Raw genomic sequence first — 18,239 nt, 5'->3', positions numbered from 1 at the left:
AAAAAAATCACCTCACACAGGGCCATGATTCAGTCGTGTTATTTTTTTTTCTCCTCAGTAAAGTGCAAGTGAGAGCAACTCACTGTACAAATTCGATCCAAGTTACAAGTGATTAGCTGTGAAGAATAAATCTTCAGAGAAACTCATTTGAACTGTGAACAGTGGAGTGGAAACTATTGGGAGACATCGCACCCCCAGAGTTTGGCTGTGTGATTTTGGAGATGGACTCGCAGGGAGGCCCAGAATAAATAAATAACATTTTCTTTTAAGGACCACAGTCAGTGTGTGGATTTCTAATTCAGTGATTTTGTGGCTCGAAGTGCTCTTTGTGTGTCGGCTGACTTCATGAGACACAGGCGAGTACATTTCTCTGGCCACGATTAAAATACTGAGATCACTACATGAGCTCCTTCAAACAAAGAAAATAAGATTTCATATCTTTCTTTTTGATCATGTTTGGTAAAACAAAAGTTTCAATTACCAAAGTTGCTACTACTTACAGCAGACAAGAAGTATAAATCAGATGAAGATGAACCTTTTTTTTTTTTTTTTACAAAAGAAATAATTTTCTTCCATTAAATAAATATTTTCTATAAAGTTTCAAATTCAGCGTCAGAGCCATAAGGCGCTACTGACCGATGGCTGCACAATAGTAAAGTCTGCCAGAATGAACAATTCTGTAAAGTTAGGGCGCTTACATTCTAAGAGATAACAAGAGTTATTTGTATGAAATCATATTTAACATATTTAGTTGACTTTTATTATTCCATATCCCAATGCATTTTATGCGCACTTTAAAAACAGACTGTACAATGAAACAATACTACATTTAATATTCCACATTTACTAGTGCACTCTATTTACTGCATCTTATCTTAAACTTAATGGCATGTTTATTCTCATTGTGTGAGCTTACTGGTATTTATCACATCACACCATGTCATTTTAATCATTCTGTCACTTAAGTTGTCCTATGCAACATCATGCTTTATGTTATATATACAGGGCTTAACAAATTCATTAGACCACCCCCTGTGTGAGGTGTTAGTCACCATTGCCCTAAGTAACAGTTTGTAGTTTACCACCAAAATACTTTTAATGTTTCTGTAATGGTAATTAGACCAGGATGTGCTCGTAAATCAAAATTATATATATTTGATGCTAGAATATAATCATTGTACTAATACATTCATTTTCAAATATGCTGTTTACGAAACAGCACAACAAAGGAAGGCACATAATTTTTGCTTTTTCTTGAGAAAAAAAAGTTATTTCATCGAGTTCCTGGAAAGAAAAATGTGTATGTATGTATAAAAAAAAATCTGTTTGAAACTCCCTGCTCCTGTCTAAAATGGTGAAATGAGGGAAAATCCCTGAAAAATAAAGCGATTGAGTAAAAGCCCCTTATGATACTGGGTGGTTTTCTCATTTTTATGATAGGTGATCAAATGAATTTATCAAGAACTGTATCTCTTATTTCATATATTTTTACCTCTTCTTGTGTTTAGTGTTACCTTATTTACTGTAGTTTAATTTAATGTCATAAACACCTGCATTCCTACTTTCCTAGAGTTGTCTGTTTTAAGTCATAGGGTTAGGGTAAGACTTAAAATGAGCCAAATTCACCTGACTAGTCCAGAAAAATGTCTTGTTTCAAGTTATTTAAAGACAAAAATGAGGTCTAAATTGCTTGAATCAAGTAAAAAAAAATCTGCCAATGGAGCAAGAGAAAAGTTGCTTGTATTAAGACATTATTCTAGTTTTAAGCAATTTTTTTAGCAAATTTTTCTTATTCCATCTGAAGATTTTTTTTTTTACTTGTTTCAAGCAATTCAGACCTCAATTTTGTCTTTAAACAACCTGAAACAAGATATTTTTCTGGACTAGTCAGCTGAATGTGGCTCATATTAGGTCTAAAAAGACATTTTCTACTGAAAATAAGACAAATAAACTCGATAAGATTTCAGTTTTTTGCAGTGCAGATTATTACGATACATTTCAAGTGCAGTTGATTTTTGTAAATATACCTTTCAAAGTAGTTATGGGAGAGAAACTTTGTGAGCTCCTGATTTTTTGAGTTTTAATTGTGGACAGGAGAGCCCATGTTTGTTTTGCTTGGAACAATTCAGTACAATTTAAATTCAAACGGTTGTTGTCGCTAATTACCTTCTGACATAGTTAACAGAGTTAAGCAAGAAAACATGATCAATTTTTCATCAGCTTGTTGTTGTAATGGTTGCTTCTCCCCATTAATGTGTCCCGCTGCAGTCCTAGTGGACCAGTCAGCATGAAATATATATCTCCATAAATACTTTAATATTGTGCGGATGTGTGTGCGGCTCCCCACAGTTGTAGACATGTCACACTTTAAGTAAGATAAGGATTTTTAACCTCATCTAAATAAAAAAAATAAATAAAGATAAATAACTGAAAACACTTGAATGTGAAACTGTGTCCTGAAACAAACTTTTCAGTCCAATGGGCACAGGAAACTTCAACACCTCAGACTTTAAAAGTAATTTTAAACTTCTTTTTTTTTCAATAACTTTGCAAGGATGGCCGAGGTAGACGTTCAGCTGATACAATGCTATTTTGTTGTCAAGGGTACTGGCGTCAGCAGAAACAAAACGTGCCGGCAGTAGACCCAGCATCAAGTTGTCTGCAAAGGAAACACTTTACCCACAGCTTCACTGACAGTTATGAGAAGCCGCCATTAGTGCATTATGCATAATTGTACATGCACTACTATCAAGTGTCAGTGAAAGACAACAGGCAGAGCGGCTCTCTGTTGACTACGGCACATTTGTTATAGTGAACCATCAGCATTTCTCTATGTAAATGGAGTTGCTACAAAGGGCCATTTTCCAATCTGCTGCCATGAAATCACTCGACCTACCTCTGTAATGACCAGCCTTGGAAGCGGATTTCCACTCAATTTATTTTCTTGAAAGACAACAGTAGGTGAAACAGAAATCTCTGTCCTAGACAAAGAGCTTTTTTTTTTTTCTTTTTTTTTTCTTGCAGTTTCATATTTTCTCATTCTTTAAACGCAGAGTATGCTTCTACATGTCTTAATCATGATGGATTGCCTTATTTAAAACACTAGATGCATCTTCTTTTTGCAGTGCTCATTACTTTCAGTATCATGTATATAAAGTTTTCTTTTCTTAGCTGGAGTTGCATCTTTATTTCCATCATTAGCTGTTAAAGTTAATGCGACTATTAAACAACTTCTCTGTATGTCTCTTTATAGCTGCAGAGATTATCCATTGCCTGTGGAGAGTGTACACCCACTCGAGTCCCAACCATACCTTCCTACTACTTTAACTTCTCAATATTCCATACATGCACTCATATAAGGCACACAAGGGGCTATATGGTTGGATTTATTTCTAAAACTACTCACATACACTCAGAGCAGAAGCAGCAGCATGTGTGGATGACTCATCTTCAGGGTGTCGAGGTCAACTCCAGGGTTAAAAGATGATCTCAGAGGATCGTCTTTTTGATCAGGTTCTTTCTAGCTGCTTTGATCAACTGCTCATCATCAGTGACTGGCGGTGATGTGTACTTGACAGTCCAGTGTGTGATTAGACAGGGATAGAGAGAGGCGTAGCAGAAACATGGAGGGGCTGCAAGGCACCCTTCCCATCAAGACGTGCTCCAGTGTAATTAGACATTAGCACCCAGCAGGAAGCCTGCTAACATGAGCTGAACCTCGATTAGAATGATTGTCAGAGATAATTCACTTTAATAAGTACATAACAGACCACTGGACTCACGCAAGTAGAGATAAAACTAGATGCTGTTGTAATTACTGCTTAATTGGTGCATGCAGGGCAGCTGATTTTTATGGAGGAGTTCAAAAGACTGAAACAACCTTTGCATTTCTTCAAAATTATTAGTGGTCTTCATTATAATCTGGTACAGAATCTAATCAGGGTGATAATTATGCTAAGGATGTACTTGTTAATTTTGTTCCCCAGTCTTACTTGTATCATGTTTTAATTGAAAAAAAAAAGTTTTTAAAGGTAAAGAACTACAAAACCATCCCTCTGAATGATATAAAAGAAGGAGTTTCACAAAGGGCAGACTGAGTGAAAAATCCATACCCCATGATAAAGACTACAAATGTTATATCCCAGTGAAAAGAGTATTCAGGATGACACAGTAAAAAAAGTCATAATATTATGGTGGAGTGTCTTTGTTGGAATGAAAAGGAACCTGTCTCCCCAAATGGCCACCTCAGAGATAGTGTTCTTTAATATCAGAGACAGCTAAGCGTAGCTCCAAGCTACAGGCATTGACAAGCCGGGCCTGTGGGGACCAGAGGAGATAAGCATGGCACACAGACAAATACAACACTTGACTTTTGCTGCTCGTCAGCTACAGTTGCACAGGGATTACAGAGTCAATGGTTATTCTTCTATTTGAATACAATATCTATTTAGAAGTAAGAGAAAGAAAGGGGGAAAAAAAACATTCCACTCCCACTAGAGTGGGATCAATCATCAACTAATTTTACTGGACTGCTCATGTGAGACGCAGTTGGGAGTCCGGGCTCCCCAGACGGGCCTTAGTGCTCTGAAATGCTGCATTAGGGTTTGCAGGCATGATTAAACTGTTTGTGTTTTACACCACAAGGATACGAACTCTCTCTCTCACACACACACACACACACACACACACACACACACACACACACACACACACACACACACACACACACACACACACACACACACACACACACACACTACAAGTAAAATATAAATGCTACTGAAAAATAAGTACAAATAATAAGCTGGTGGCTATCTCGCAAACCTCAGCAAATAATGTTCAACCATTAAAAGTTTTATAAAGAAGTATTATTTATCAGACTGCATTTGCTTTATTTTTAGATATTTTATTCAAAGGGTAGAAAAAAAGAAAAAGAGAGAACATTTCAGAGAAATATTCTCACCCAGAAATGTTCAGGAATTTTCAGCCCTCCTCACAGCCTGCGTCTCTCACCAGAAGCAGCATCTGATAGATATACTCTCTAAGAGCACCTCACAATGGTTTCTCCCCAGGGGGTCGATTCTACCTGCTGAAAACTTTCTTTTTGTCACACTGCCTTTCTTCTGAGGTCAAACTGTCACTCTCATGTTTTTGACTTCCCCGAGCCTGACATTTTCTGACCTCGCTGTAAGAATACTGAAATCTTACACAAAACATCAAAGTTTTAAGCTATTATTGCCTGTTACAATAACTTTTACAGATTTCTAAATATACATCCAAGCGCAAAAATGTCTTTGTATACGCATAACTTTGTGTTTTCCTGTTCATGAAAAAATATTTTATGTACAATGCTGTCCAAGCAAGATGCGACTCTGTAAGGTGTTTCATGCAGCTTGTCCTGCTGCATGTTACAAAGCAAATGAAATCTTTCCAGTCAATTATACCAGCAGCAGTGAGCGCCCTGACACTTTGTGAGACCGTCAGAGTGTCTTGCACGCTGACATTTTATTACACAAATTCAAATACGCATGCACACAAACAGACAAACATCAAAACATGAAATTTGCAACTCAGCCGCTGTGGTTGACAAAGAACGCTCTGCAAAAAACAACACAGGCCCCACTGTTCTGTCATGTCCCGCATGGTGCTAATGATCCTGTGCTGCATCTGGGAAACTCCTATTGATAAAAACAAGAGATGAAATTTACATAAACACAGTAGCTACTACATGCACCACTGGTGTTTTCTTTCCTGAGCTTTTTAGGGTGTAAACTAACTTAGGCATCCATAGAGTGCTATCTGCTTGGGTTGGGATTTTATTTTACTCTGTGGTTGTAATTTTAGAGCATTCTGTAAATCACCTTTTGTTATTTTGGATCCAGATTCACAAAGATAAATACTGTGACAATATAGAACAAATTGAACTGCAAAAAAAAAAAAAAAAAGTTTCTTTTTTGAAACTAAAAAGAAACCAGAGCATGAACTGCTTGAAAATGGTGAGCAAGAGGCATTACATTTCATTTTGGCAGCTTCTGGTGGGAAAACTCTACTCTAAAACAGTTTTGTGAGCCGGTTCATGAAAACATCAGCCTTTAAGTAGAAAAAGCTCCAAGAATATGTCTAGAAGCACAATCTGTGAAAATGTTTTCTATGTCAAGTGAAGTAGTAAAATTCTTGTCCAGATTAAAAAGATCAATACAACACAGCCGGTGCACAGTAAATAAAAATAAATTATGTTGCCTTTATTTTCTAAACTCAGTGTGAAACTGATATTATTTATTTATGTATTTTTAAACTAAAGTGCTAATGGACTTTACAAATACAAATATTTTTTTATTGATTCACAGAACAAGGTCTGAAATGTTTTTTTTTTCAATTGGAAAAAAAAACATTTAAGAGAAAGGAGTGAAAATATATTTAAAAATTATCAAGTATTATAAGCAGAACTGCATTAGATTACCAGAGCTAACCAGTGTGATAACATTGGATGGGAAAAAATGATTGAATTCTTCTTGGGTCTGCAAATCTTCATGGTGATTTTCTGATAATATGGTATAAAAAATGTACACCAAGTGTAAAGCTCTGTTCCATCACATCCAGGCTAGAGGGAGTATCTTTAAAAGTACTCGGTAACTTTATTATAGCGTTGTTTCCGCTCTGTGAGGGTATGACTGCCAGTGTATTTGCATACTGTATCTTCTTTACATTATGTTTTATGGTTCAGTGTCAAGCTTTGGGTAAACAATTACATTAGTTTTATGTTTAAAGAAAAAAAAAAAAAACAGGCCACAGAAGGTTGTGCATTAAGACCAGGATGACAGGTTTGTATCACATACTGCTGAGTGCTGGGCTCTCACTTCTCTGCACTGAAGAGCATTAATATCACACTCAGAGTCTGTATGTAAAGTGTGTGATCTGTGGCAGCTCAGAGGTGTTATATCATTTCCCAACTGGGAAAAGGTCACATTACTGAGCTCAGACTGATTCCTGTGAATTTCAGATTTAAATGCATACGCATGGCTCTGACTTCTTGACTGAGGACAGGACTGCTGCAGCACTCTCACACACTCTGTCCTGGGCTGTACTTGCATAAATCTCCTAAAAGTGAGGAGCTGTTTCTGATTGGACTTTACATTTGAGTTGAGAAGCACATCAATTAGCATGTCAGTCTTGTTATTTTTTTCTTACACTAAAGGAAACAAGTAGTTCCCATTTCAAATATGATGCTGCTACTAACTTAATTTTGGATAATACTTTATATGCTGTCATTGTATTGGTTATTACACCTTTTTAATAGGTACTCAGAAGTATGTTTCCATTGATGTAAAACCAGTTCTATTCCTGTTTATCAATATATTGCTTGTTTGACAAAAAGTTGTCTTGCTCTGTATCTCACTGACACATCCTGTATCTTCATTGCGTTCAAGAATTTTTAGTTACATTTGTATCATCTAATTTGATCCAAAAACTATGCTTCACTGAAAACAAAGAAATAAGAAGTCAACACAGCTCTCATCTCAGAATTGAACTGCAATTCTGTGAAAAAAAGAAAGTCAAAGAGGATATTTCTGCCCTCATAGAGATGTACATACTAACTTTTAATTGTCCTAACAGGGAGCATACAAGGGACAAAAAAGAAAAAAAATTATCATGATCTCATTGCCATTAATACTTCAACTTTGTGAGGAGAAAAAAAACTTTCTTTTTCCGACACCATAGGAAACCATCAGATGTATTGAGCCTGCAGAAAAACTCAACTTGGACCTCAATTAAATTAGTTTTTTGACACCTATTGTGTCAGTATAAATAAGAAAAATGAATTTATTCTAGTGAGCAAAAATGAAAAGTTTGTGTCAAACAAGAAATGAAATGGTAAAAGCAAAAAAAAATTAGGAGCTCCTTTACTCTATTTATTAAGTTTCTTCCACAAGACAGATCCTCTCAAGTAGTGAGTCGATAAAGTATTCCACAGGTTCAGCATTACACACGAGTTTTAGCCTATGTATTCTGACTTATGCTCAGGCACCAGTCTCTTTTTACAGGCTCACTTGACTCTGTCAGACAACAGAGAGAGCATTTTGATCAGCTCTTTTAGGTGTGGAAATTCAACCGAAAAACCAAAGTGAAATGTGAAATTGATGGCAGCAGAAAGTGACAGGCCTTTAAAAGCGCTATAGAGGGGACACTGTTTCCACCTGATGACAGAGGATTGATTTAACAGATGTTATGTCATCTTCTTGGTATGTTTGAAGGCAGATGTTCTTGTTAGTTGATTGGTTTGACAGTCAAAACAAAACATTTATCAATCAGGTAAGGATAAAAAAATTGTAGAAAGAAGAAAAAAATATTAAGAAATCTGCTTTACGATAGGTAGTTCCAGTTTTCTGTCACTCTTGATAATATCTAGTTTTGACCTCTTTTTACCTGTAACATCATCTTTTTCCCAAGTGACAGTATTAAAATGATGACTTCCACACAGGGCTTCACTTTCTCATTGATTATTGACACTCTTCTGCCACCAATCCCCCACATCCTCGTCAAACTTCCTTCCATCCTTTCACTTATTCATTTAACCTTATGTCTGCACATCAGTGTGACAAGAAGTTGGCTGGTGCTGGAGAGGGCGAGTGACAGCAGTTTAATTAAAATATCAGTTTTAGCCACGAGGCTCTTCACATGGCAGCTTTAGTTATGTCACAGGCAGCAGACAGTTAGGTCATTTTGACTGTCGTTGGATAAAGGAGCTGCCAAACCAATGGCTTATATCATTCACCGGCAAAAGATTAAGTATAGACTCACACTTGTGCATTATCACATTTTGCGCTGAAATAATACCAGAGCTTGTGTCGTGACAGTGGAATGAGAAAGCAGATTTTCTAAATCATTTCACATTTATGCTGCCTTGGCAAACACAATCCATCTACATTCAGCAGGTCTGTCAGTCAATAACATTCAGTTTGTCTTCTCAATTGAAAATATTGCTTTTTATTTTCTTCACAGAGACTTACTGTTGAGGATTTTTATATCTAATAGTAGGGAACAGGACAATCACAATGTATCTCACTAGTTTCCCCTCAACACAAAGTAGCATATTACATTCACACTGTTCAAATCAAAATTGCCTCTGAGGGTGAAGGAAACAGTGTTAAACTTTTCTCAAGACAAGATTAACTGAACTTCCTGAGATTGGCGGTTACTGATAGATTTGTTGATTTACTTTGTGAGAATGACTTTTGAAGATTGTGTCACGGTGTTCCTTATTTTGACAGTTCAGTCCCTTTACAGAGGTATTGCAATGTGATTGACGTGACTTCGATGTGTTTTGGTTATTTTGTTTCATAACAACACAACTTATTTCAGATTCTTTGAGATTAAACTGAAAAAAAAATTCTGACATGGTTTTAATATATTAACCCACATGTATCTTTGAGAATATGTCACATATGTTCCACATACTGGCAAGTACATTTTCTTTAAATACACAAATCAAATGGTTCATGTGACTGCCACATCATCTTAAATATGTTTTTATTTTTGGTCTTTAACATTTTTTATCAGCCCCTGGTTGAAATATGATGCAACTTTTGGACAGTAGTTGAAGGGCATTTGAAAGATATTTTCTTTGCCATTAAAAAACAATAAACATTCATAATAACATAACACGAGTCCAAATAACATGAGAAAGCACAAATGCCACTTGTAAAACGGGGACAAAATGAACAAAAAATGAGGTTAAAACAAGCGGCAACCTCCGGTCTACAAACATGAGACAATTTGGAAGTGCTAAAATCTGCTGTTTCTCGAGTGTTCGCTTGAGGCTGGCTCCGGGAGTACCGGAAGTCACATACACACCAAGCCAAAAAAAGGCACTGTCAAAGCAGACATTAACCTATTTGCAGCCTGGTTCAAAAAACGTCTCCTGTCTGAGTCGCTAATTTTACTATCGGCACCCACTGTACGGGGGGTGAATGTTTTTCTAACACGGCCGTTCAGATGATATTAAGATCGCGAGCTCCTCCAATAAGAGGCACAGCTGAGGGTCATGTGACGGCCGACGCCCTATGGCTGTAGGCGAAGCCCTTGCCACTACCAATATGGCCGCTATAGCCGATGTGCTTCATTTTCCGTTTCAGAAACATACGGATGACGATGGCAAAACTATGTCCATGTTTTATACAGTCTATGGGTTAAAGACAAACTTTGTGTAACAAAACAAGAATACCTAGACCATATCCACACCTGACTAGCATATGTACAAAAAACACTTTATTCAGAAATACACAATGGAAAATACTAATGTATAGGTTTGTATTACTATACCCTTAGTTCCAACTGTTATTTGGAATTACTTGCATTTACTTTGTGATTTTTTTCTTCGTCTGTCTTATGAGATAAGAAAGGTATGTCTCAATAAGATTTAGCTTTAACCTACAGCCTTTTGGTTTCTCTTGGGAAGTCTGAAATTCCGAAACTTCATTTCGAGTTTGGAAATTGTTTCATGTTTTGCAAGAGAACCAATATAAATTTCTTTCATCCATTCATTCATATGTACATCTTTGCTGTCATGCAGTCATTAAATAGCTCTCTCTCGATCCTTATGTCTGCAGGGGGACTTTTTGAATAACTGGTGGATACCAGTAAACAGTGTTTATCGAATAGTGATTTCGGTCAATATTTACGTTGTTAACATTGTGTGTATGGTGTATTAACTTCAAGTTCCAGCTCAGCAGATGACTAATAAAGCATGAAGATATGCCCTGACAACAACAAAAAAAGAAAAAACAGCTCAAAAAAATTCAGTCAACAGAGAGCGTAAAGAAGAAACTTTTAAAGAGTTGATCATTTTAAGAACAAGATATTCTTCTCAGAATTTGGAAAAGTAGAAAACCACTGGGCTGCCCACAGTCAGCTTTTGTCTGCCTGCTGAACTTGAAAACAAATGTTTGCAAAAAGAACTTGAATTCAACTCTAAGAACAATCATGGAGTGTGTTTCCAAACACCTCCAAACCAACAGCTAAGAGGATACTTAAAATTCAATTATACCTGGAAAACTGAAAGTTTCTTAATTCCTTTTAGTTTCACATGTTACAAAGATTAAACCAGGAGGTAAAATGAGAAATGACTCATATGTTTAACATTTACAGAGTCCAACAGGAATCAAGTGGTTTGAGAGTTTATACAGTGGACCCTGCTGTCATTTCTGTGTACCATAGCAAGACAGGGCAAATGCAGAACAAATAAAAATCAGAGTCTTCCAATTGATATGCATTGGATGTTTTCTCACTGTTCAGATAGAGATGCCTCTCCAAACAGTGGTTTAGAGATAACGGGCAGGTCGCTGCTGTGTTTGCCTGAGTGGTGGAACAGCAGCAAAGGGACGGAGGGTCACAGTATTGATAGGAGACTTGACAGGTTCTCTTCCTGCCTTTGCTTCCACTACCCAAGACAATGTAAATCCAGTGAGAAAGACAGATTCACACACACACATGCACAGAGAGAGAAAGACGTTGGCTCATGTGTTAGCTGCTAATGGACTGCTGAGGTTGTGTATGTGTATGTGAATGTGTGTGTGTGGGTGGGCGTATGTGTACTCGCATTGCAGAACGATGGGGACTTGGTCCAGGACTGATGAGATGCTTCAGGGATAATGCCAGGCGTAGAGTTGATATGTGATTTGGGAGAAGGCTTTATGCAATTTTTTACTCATTATTCTTAATCACATACTTCAGCGTTTTCTTCACACTCCTCTTCCTCTCACCACCGCTCCCAGCCCCCCTCACTGCTCCCATTCTTTCTGCCGCCTTCTCATATCCTCAGTCTGGAGGCTGACAGTGACAAATAGAGGAACACTGCAGCAGTATCTCCACACTACTGGAGGGACAAATTATTACAGGTTATTTTCCTCCTCTTTTCAAAAGCCATGCTTATTCATGTGAGGCTGCAGAATATATGAAGGCTTTCATTCACAAACGCTTTCTGTCGGTTTGTAGAATTGGGAGCTCAACCACACTGCTCAGTCTTTTCACTTAATAACATTTGCCTGATATACATATTTTATCAAAACTAATTCTTAAGGTAACTGATAACCAATGGTGAGTTTCACCTTCACAACACTGAATACAGCATTCAACTGGTGGCCACTCAGGAAGGACACGGGATCAGGGTGAGCCTTGGTGTTTCATAAAACTGAATAGCTGGTCACAAATTAGAGCCAGCACCAGGGGTTTAGAAATCCACATACAAGTGACACTTATACATTAACACTTTATTTGTGTGCACTTTCAATCCACTTAACATTCTGCATGCCTGCTTTCAAAATGGCTGGCGTATTTGAGTTCTATAACATTTTGTATCATTTAGCCTTTATTTTACAACTTATACAGAATGAAGGTTTGATAAGCTTAAAACCTCAAGGTTCAGTTGATTTTAGGAGTTGAGAAGAGGTTAACACAGTTCTTTGGTGTCCATTTACTCTTTCTGAATCACCATGACACGTATCTCTGTTGCTTGGATAGTTAGGTTAAAAAGAACACTTCAAAAATCTTTTTATTCAGTTATTCACAGCAGAGCAGCCTCAGTGGGCCAGTCAGGGGTAAAGGACAAGTCTGTATTCCTAGGTGTGGGCCGCATCAGGGGAGTAACTCATAAACATGTCATCTCTTCTTCAGGGAAAGCACTGTGCAGCTGAGATGCTGTGCTAGACAGCGAGCTAGTGGACTGCATAATTTCCTCCGCTGCAACTGACACCTTTTCCACATGCAGGCACTAGACTGGGCTTAAGTGTGATGGCTATGCATCATTATGCCTTGGAAATGGAGGGTGCAAAAGTGCACTTGCAGTGACTGGCTTACATCTGACAGTTGGCCTTGTTTTACATTAGTCACATCAATTCAAATCCCCTCTCTCCACAGAGTAGGAGATCAAGTGCCAAAGACTTCAGTAACCCAGGGAAATAATTCATGAGTCAAAGACTACTTTGATTTTTTAAAAATGCTTTGCAGCTGCTCTTGTGAAGTATTGCCTTGTCAGGAGTAATATTACATTTTGCAAATATAAACCCTGTTTCCACGTAAAGGGAAAGAAAAGTTCACCCAAATATGAAAATAACATATTTCCTCATGTTTCTCTGATAGCATCAATTTGTGTGGATGCTTCTGGTTTTATTTGCCAAGGTTTAGATGTGCATGGTGTAAGTCTTAGCGGCACATATCTACAATCTTGGCAAATAAAGCTGAAGCATCAGTTGGCAGCGATGGACTGTTTAGATACAGCCTGATTCCCTGCTGATTAGTGGATGCAAAATGCAGAAGCAGAGGTAAAAGGAGAGTACAAAAAGAATAAACACTGAGAGGATGTGAGCCTTTTTCTGTGCTGCATCACTAATTAAGACCATGATAATATCTTAACACTATTCCACTCAGTTTTTCTCTGCAGAAATGAGCATGCAATGGGGCCCACTTTTGATTTTTGCCATTCAGTCTTGAAAAACCAAAGATATGTAAATGTTGGCTTCATTAAAACTTGTCTCTTTCCCATTCTCACTAGTTAGAATTAGTCCTTTGCGTTACTGTATGAAAAACTAGGTGTGCACTGATCACAATTTTCTGGCTGATCACCTATCTTTAAAAAGCCCGACCTGCTGACACCAATTTGGGCAAATACTGATTTTTATTTTTTATAACCGACAGCATAAACCTTCAATGTTCCAATCTTATTTTATTGAAAATTATTGAACAATACCTGTGACACAATAAAATCTTTATGTTTTAACTTAAACAACCAATAAAGTGTACTGAGCTTTAGGTCTCAGTGCAAAAAGCAACAAAGGCTGGCTGTCAGACCTTCCTGGAGGTATATAAGATCAGTTTCATATGTAAGGATAGGCCGATCACCGAACCCTGATTACCTATCACCAATCCCCCAAAATTAAGGAAATCAGCACTGATCGATCGGTGCATGTCTATGAGAAACTGTGCTCATGTCAGCCATAAAGTCATGAGAGTTGTTTTGTTGAAAACAGGAAAAAGGGCAAGGGTAAGGATGTTAGGTTCTTTGACAAGGGAAAAATTCTAACAAGTAGGTTTAAATTTATCACCAAAACTGCTTCTCTTGTGGGGAATCCCCAGTCTGCAATGGTCAGTGACTTGTAAAAGAGGCACAAGAAAGGAAAATCAGTGATGCAGTGGGCTGGTGACAGGGTCACGGGCTGGTAAGACTCATTGATGCACTTGAAGAGCAAAGGCCCGTCTGGTCCATTTCACGGAGAAAGGTGTCAGAACACACAATGTATCTGCATATGGTTAGGGTATAGGTTTAGTATCATAAATGTTCAACAGAGCAATTAAAGACAGTGACCTGGAGAAATATAGCAGAGTTATAGCTTCCAAATTCCCTTATAACACGCCACAGCTCCATAAGTCAAATATTATTGCTGATCATAGAGTGATCATACATTCAAGCTAAGTCTACATCAGTATAATTAAAATCACTTCATAATGTGCAACTTAATCAGTTTCATGAAATGATACATGCAGTGCCTTTTACTCTGGAGGTTTAAAAGAAGCGGCTCCAACACCTCTCCTACACCTCTATCAGCACACCTCAGTAGCTGCAATTCCGTTTAATAGGCCTTTCTGGATACATTTCTCCACATTTACACCTTTTTTTGGTTAACATCCTCTTTTGTTACGACACAAAAACATACTAATACAACGAACCCAAACTTAATCCACAGTCTGTTTGTTTCACATATTAAAAAAAAATCAATGTTTAAGTTGTTTTCATGTTCAGAAGCCAAACAACCTAATCAAGAGTATCTTCCTTTGTGCCAGAAGACTAATGCCAGAGTTACCCAACACCTTGTAGAAATAAGAACTCTTTATGGGACTGTTCGTTAAGCCATGTGGGATCAGAGTGAGGAGGTTTTGCCTCTCTGTGTTTGATCACATTTATCTTTATTGCCACTCAGTCTTTAACATCTTAAATGGGAACCATTACAGATGGCAGCCATTACAAATAATGGGTGGCTAACAGCCCCTTATCAATAGCTAAGTGAATGAAGTAAAGCTTAAGTATAAATATCTGTGTTGATGAATAACACTTTTCTGGTTAACTCGTGTGTCTTGCTTTGAAAAGGGGCCTCCAGAGACATGCTGGTGAGACTCGGGCCTTACTGGGAGAGTCAGTTATTACATTATTACATTGACACTTTGAGCTGGATCATTCCCCAGGATGCAGATGTCAGACTGAACAACTACTGACCATAAGCATGACAGAATTAGACAAAGCAATTTTAACTAAAATCTCTTATGGATACAGGTCTTTTTTTTTATTCATTTTTTTATTTTGAGCCTGCAAACATGCAAACTTTTCAACATTACTTTTTAGAACTTCAGAGCAGATTGGGTTCTTTAATAATGAAATCTTGGGCAACAATAGGCCCCTTACAATTGATCAAAAGCTGCTTAATTTTGTGCATTAATTACTGCTTCAGTAATGAAATGGCCCATCACTCCTCTCATATACCAGTAAACAGCAGGGCCAAAGAAACCATCCTTCAGGCGCAGGCGTGATTATGTAAAAGCACTGTTAATCATCGTGCCCTATGTTGCTCCTCATTTTGTTTTCTTTCCCTCAGTTGCTTAATGTTTACCACCAGTAAGATGTTTTATTTATTAGTTTTGTCATAAAGCTCTGTTTCACATGAATCTTGCAGCTCATGCATGCAGTATGAGTGTTGAAATTAGCATCTCATTACTTTCAATAATTAGGCCAATGAAGGCCAGATGTTGAGCGTATGATCTATGTGCAAGCAAATAGCTGGCTCTAGCTTTTTATTATAATCAATTAATACCATATAATAAAGTTTTACTGCTGGCATGAATTACACAGTCTGGAATAGTGATGTAGCAGGCTGCAGAAAACAAGCTCGCTCACGTCAAATCATTGTATGGTTAATCTCATATAAAAGCAGTCCATGTTATTACGTTGGGTGTCACAGATGGAAAAACTAAATCTTTTCCACCCCCTTTCACAAATGGTGTCAGGACAATGTTCACAGCAGCTCGATAATGCAATATAGCCTATGAAATCGGACATTTTTATCGTTACAGTTTACTGTGCTGAGACAGAAAATTCAGGAACAGCTGCACACTCTACAAAGCCATGTTTTAGAGAAAAAAGGGAGCAGGTAAAACTTTATGTTTTTAGATTGCTTATTAAGTTTTATCTCTCAACGTAGGTTAGCTATCCATAAAAGTCTCAAAGACTGTAATCACAATAGGGTTAAAATGTTTTGGAAATAGTGTCCGGATCAGGTTATTCGCATCTTGATACTGATTTGATCTTTTAATGCTAAGTATCAACTGAAAATGAGTCTTTTTTCATAAACAAGAGTTTTTGTATACAAAAACGATGTCTTTAGCGTATTCCATTTATTTCATTTAACAATAATCCAGCTCTGCTAAATGAGCTCCATGACACTGTCTAAAGTGCTGAATTCAATGACTTTCCCTGTAATCTTTTGGGGGTCTTTTTTGGCATTTACATGACATTTATACTTCTTTAAAAAGAGCAGCTTTTCCTCTGGTTTATTTGTGAATTTAAATCCAAGTTTTTAAGTTTAGTATTTTTGTTTAAACTGGTTGTATTCAATGCAGCTTTACTGCTTTCGCCTCTGGAAATGCTCATAGTGCATACAAGCAAGTGGCTGTTTCTTACTTTCTAACTTGGAATATTTCCACCACTGAAAAAGTGAAGCTGTGGAGTGATGATCGGAGTGGGTGATGTTGACCACCAGCCAATTAAAAACTTCCCAGATTGGCTTCAATCCAATTGCTGAGATCAGGATTGGGAAATCCCTGTGTCTTGAGATTGAAAACTCGTTCATTCAAACTGAATTCATAGTAAGCCATCTCTAATGCACCTCTAATAGGATGTGATTATAAAGCCCAAAAGTTATGAAGGGCTTTGATTTCAGAGGAGATTTGATATATTTCATATGCCAACTAGACATGATAAATGAATGCTTCATGTGAAAATCTACACTTATCATGGAATTACATTTCTCCATTACACAGCACAGCACAGGTTTTCCCTTGGTTTTTAGAATTATACAAGCTTCCCTTTTGTATTTAGTATGAAAAAGATGTTGAATGATGAGTTTGAATTCAGCCTTCATTAATGATGTACTAAAGGAAATGAACAACAGATAAACTTGTGCACATATATGATAAAACATGCTGCCTTGTGATGTAATTTTAACTTTGTGAAAGCACTGACTACAAAAGAAGTGAACTATTGCGGTTTTCAACCCCTACAAGCCAGAGATAACCTGAATTCAATCAAAGAGAATTCAAACTTTATTAGTTGGTGCACCCCTCCATTAGGCCATGCACATCTCCAATCATCTGATGCTGCTGTTGACAGATGAGAATGAAATGAAGTGTGTCAAAAGCAGTTATGGTGATCTCATTCAAAATGCATTTCCCTGATAGGACTTATTTGGCAATGAATCACATCTTACAGATTTATTTTCCCTTTCTTTTGGTCGTGATGGATCTTATAACGTGCAGTTGAAAACAGGCGCTGAACAGTAGAAAATTAATGATTCTGCTGGCATATGCCTTGAATTTGATTTGCTGCAACAGTTGATTTTTTTTTTCCTTAAATGCTGCACTTCTTATTCAAGGACTGACAATACTCAATTATTGAGCCAATTTGTCCAGCAAGGTCCTTGTTCCTTTAAAAAAATTACCTTCTACATATTTGTATTAAAGTTATGATGACTACTGGAAACTTACTGTGCAACTTTTGGTATGTGTTTGTAGCATGTATTGAGTTGCATAGACAAAACACTGATTACAATATGCATTATTTTAAAAATAAATCTCAATTGCCTCCATTAAATCTGCATGGGATAATGTAATTCAAGTCCCTCGTCTTTCGAATATACAATATAAATGCAAATTCTGGTAGTTTAAGTGACATTGCTCTATCAGTGTAATGTATTGAGTGCTGTTATCACTGTCAGCTGCAGTGGATGCCACTAATATCCAGTGTCCTCTGGAGGAGTGATATGGGATGCATTGCTCTGTGGGCGCCTCCCAAGTCATTCAAATAAGAGTGAGATTTAAAGGTCACTTTGTGCATATCACCTTTTCAAAAGCTCACACCGCGCCTGCATTATTCTCCTCAATGCTTTGCTTTGCAATGGAAATCCTGCCTTTCTCTCTTAAGA

The sequence above is a fragment of the Halichoeres trimaculatus genome, unplaced genomic scaffold (assembly GCF_033239565.1).
Source record: "Halichoeres trimaculatus isolate MK-OKI-2021-1 unplaced genomic scaffold, fHalTri1.1 fHalTri1_scaffold_4, whole genome shotgun sequence".
Lineage (NCBI taxonomy): Eukaryota > Metazoa > Chordata > Actinopteri > Labriformes > Labridae > Halichoeres > Halichoeres trimaculatus.
This window is presented reverse-complemented; position numbering follows the sequence as displayed.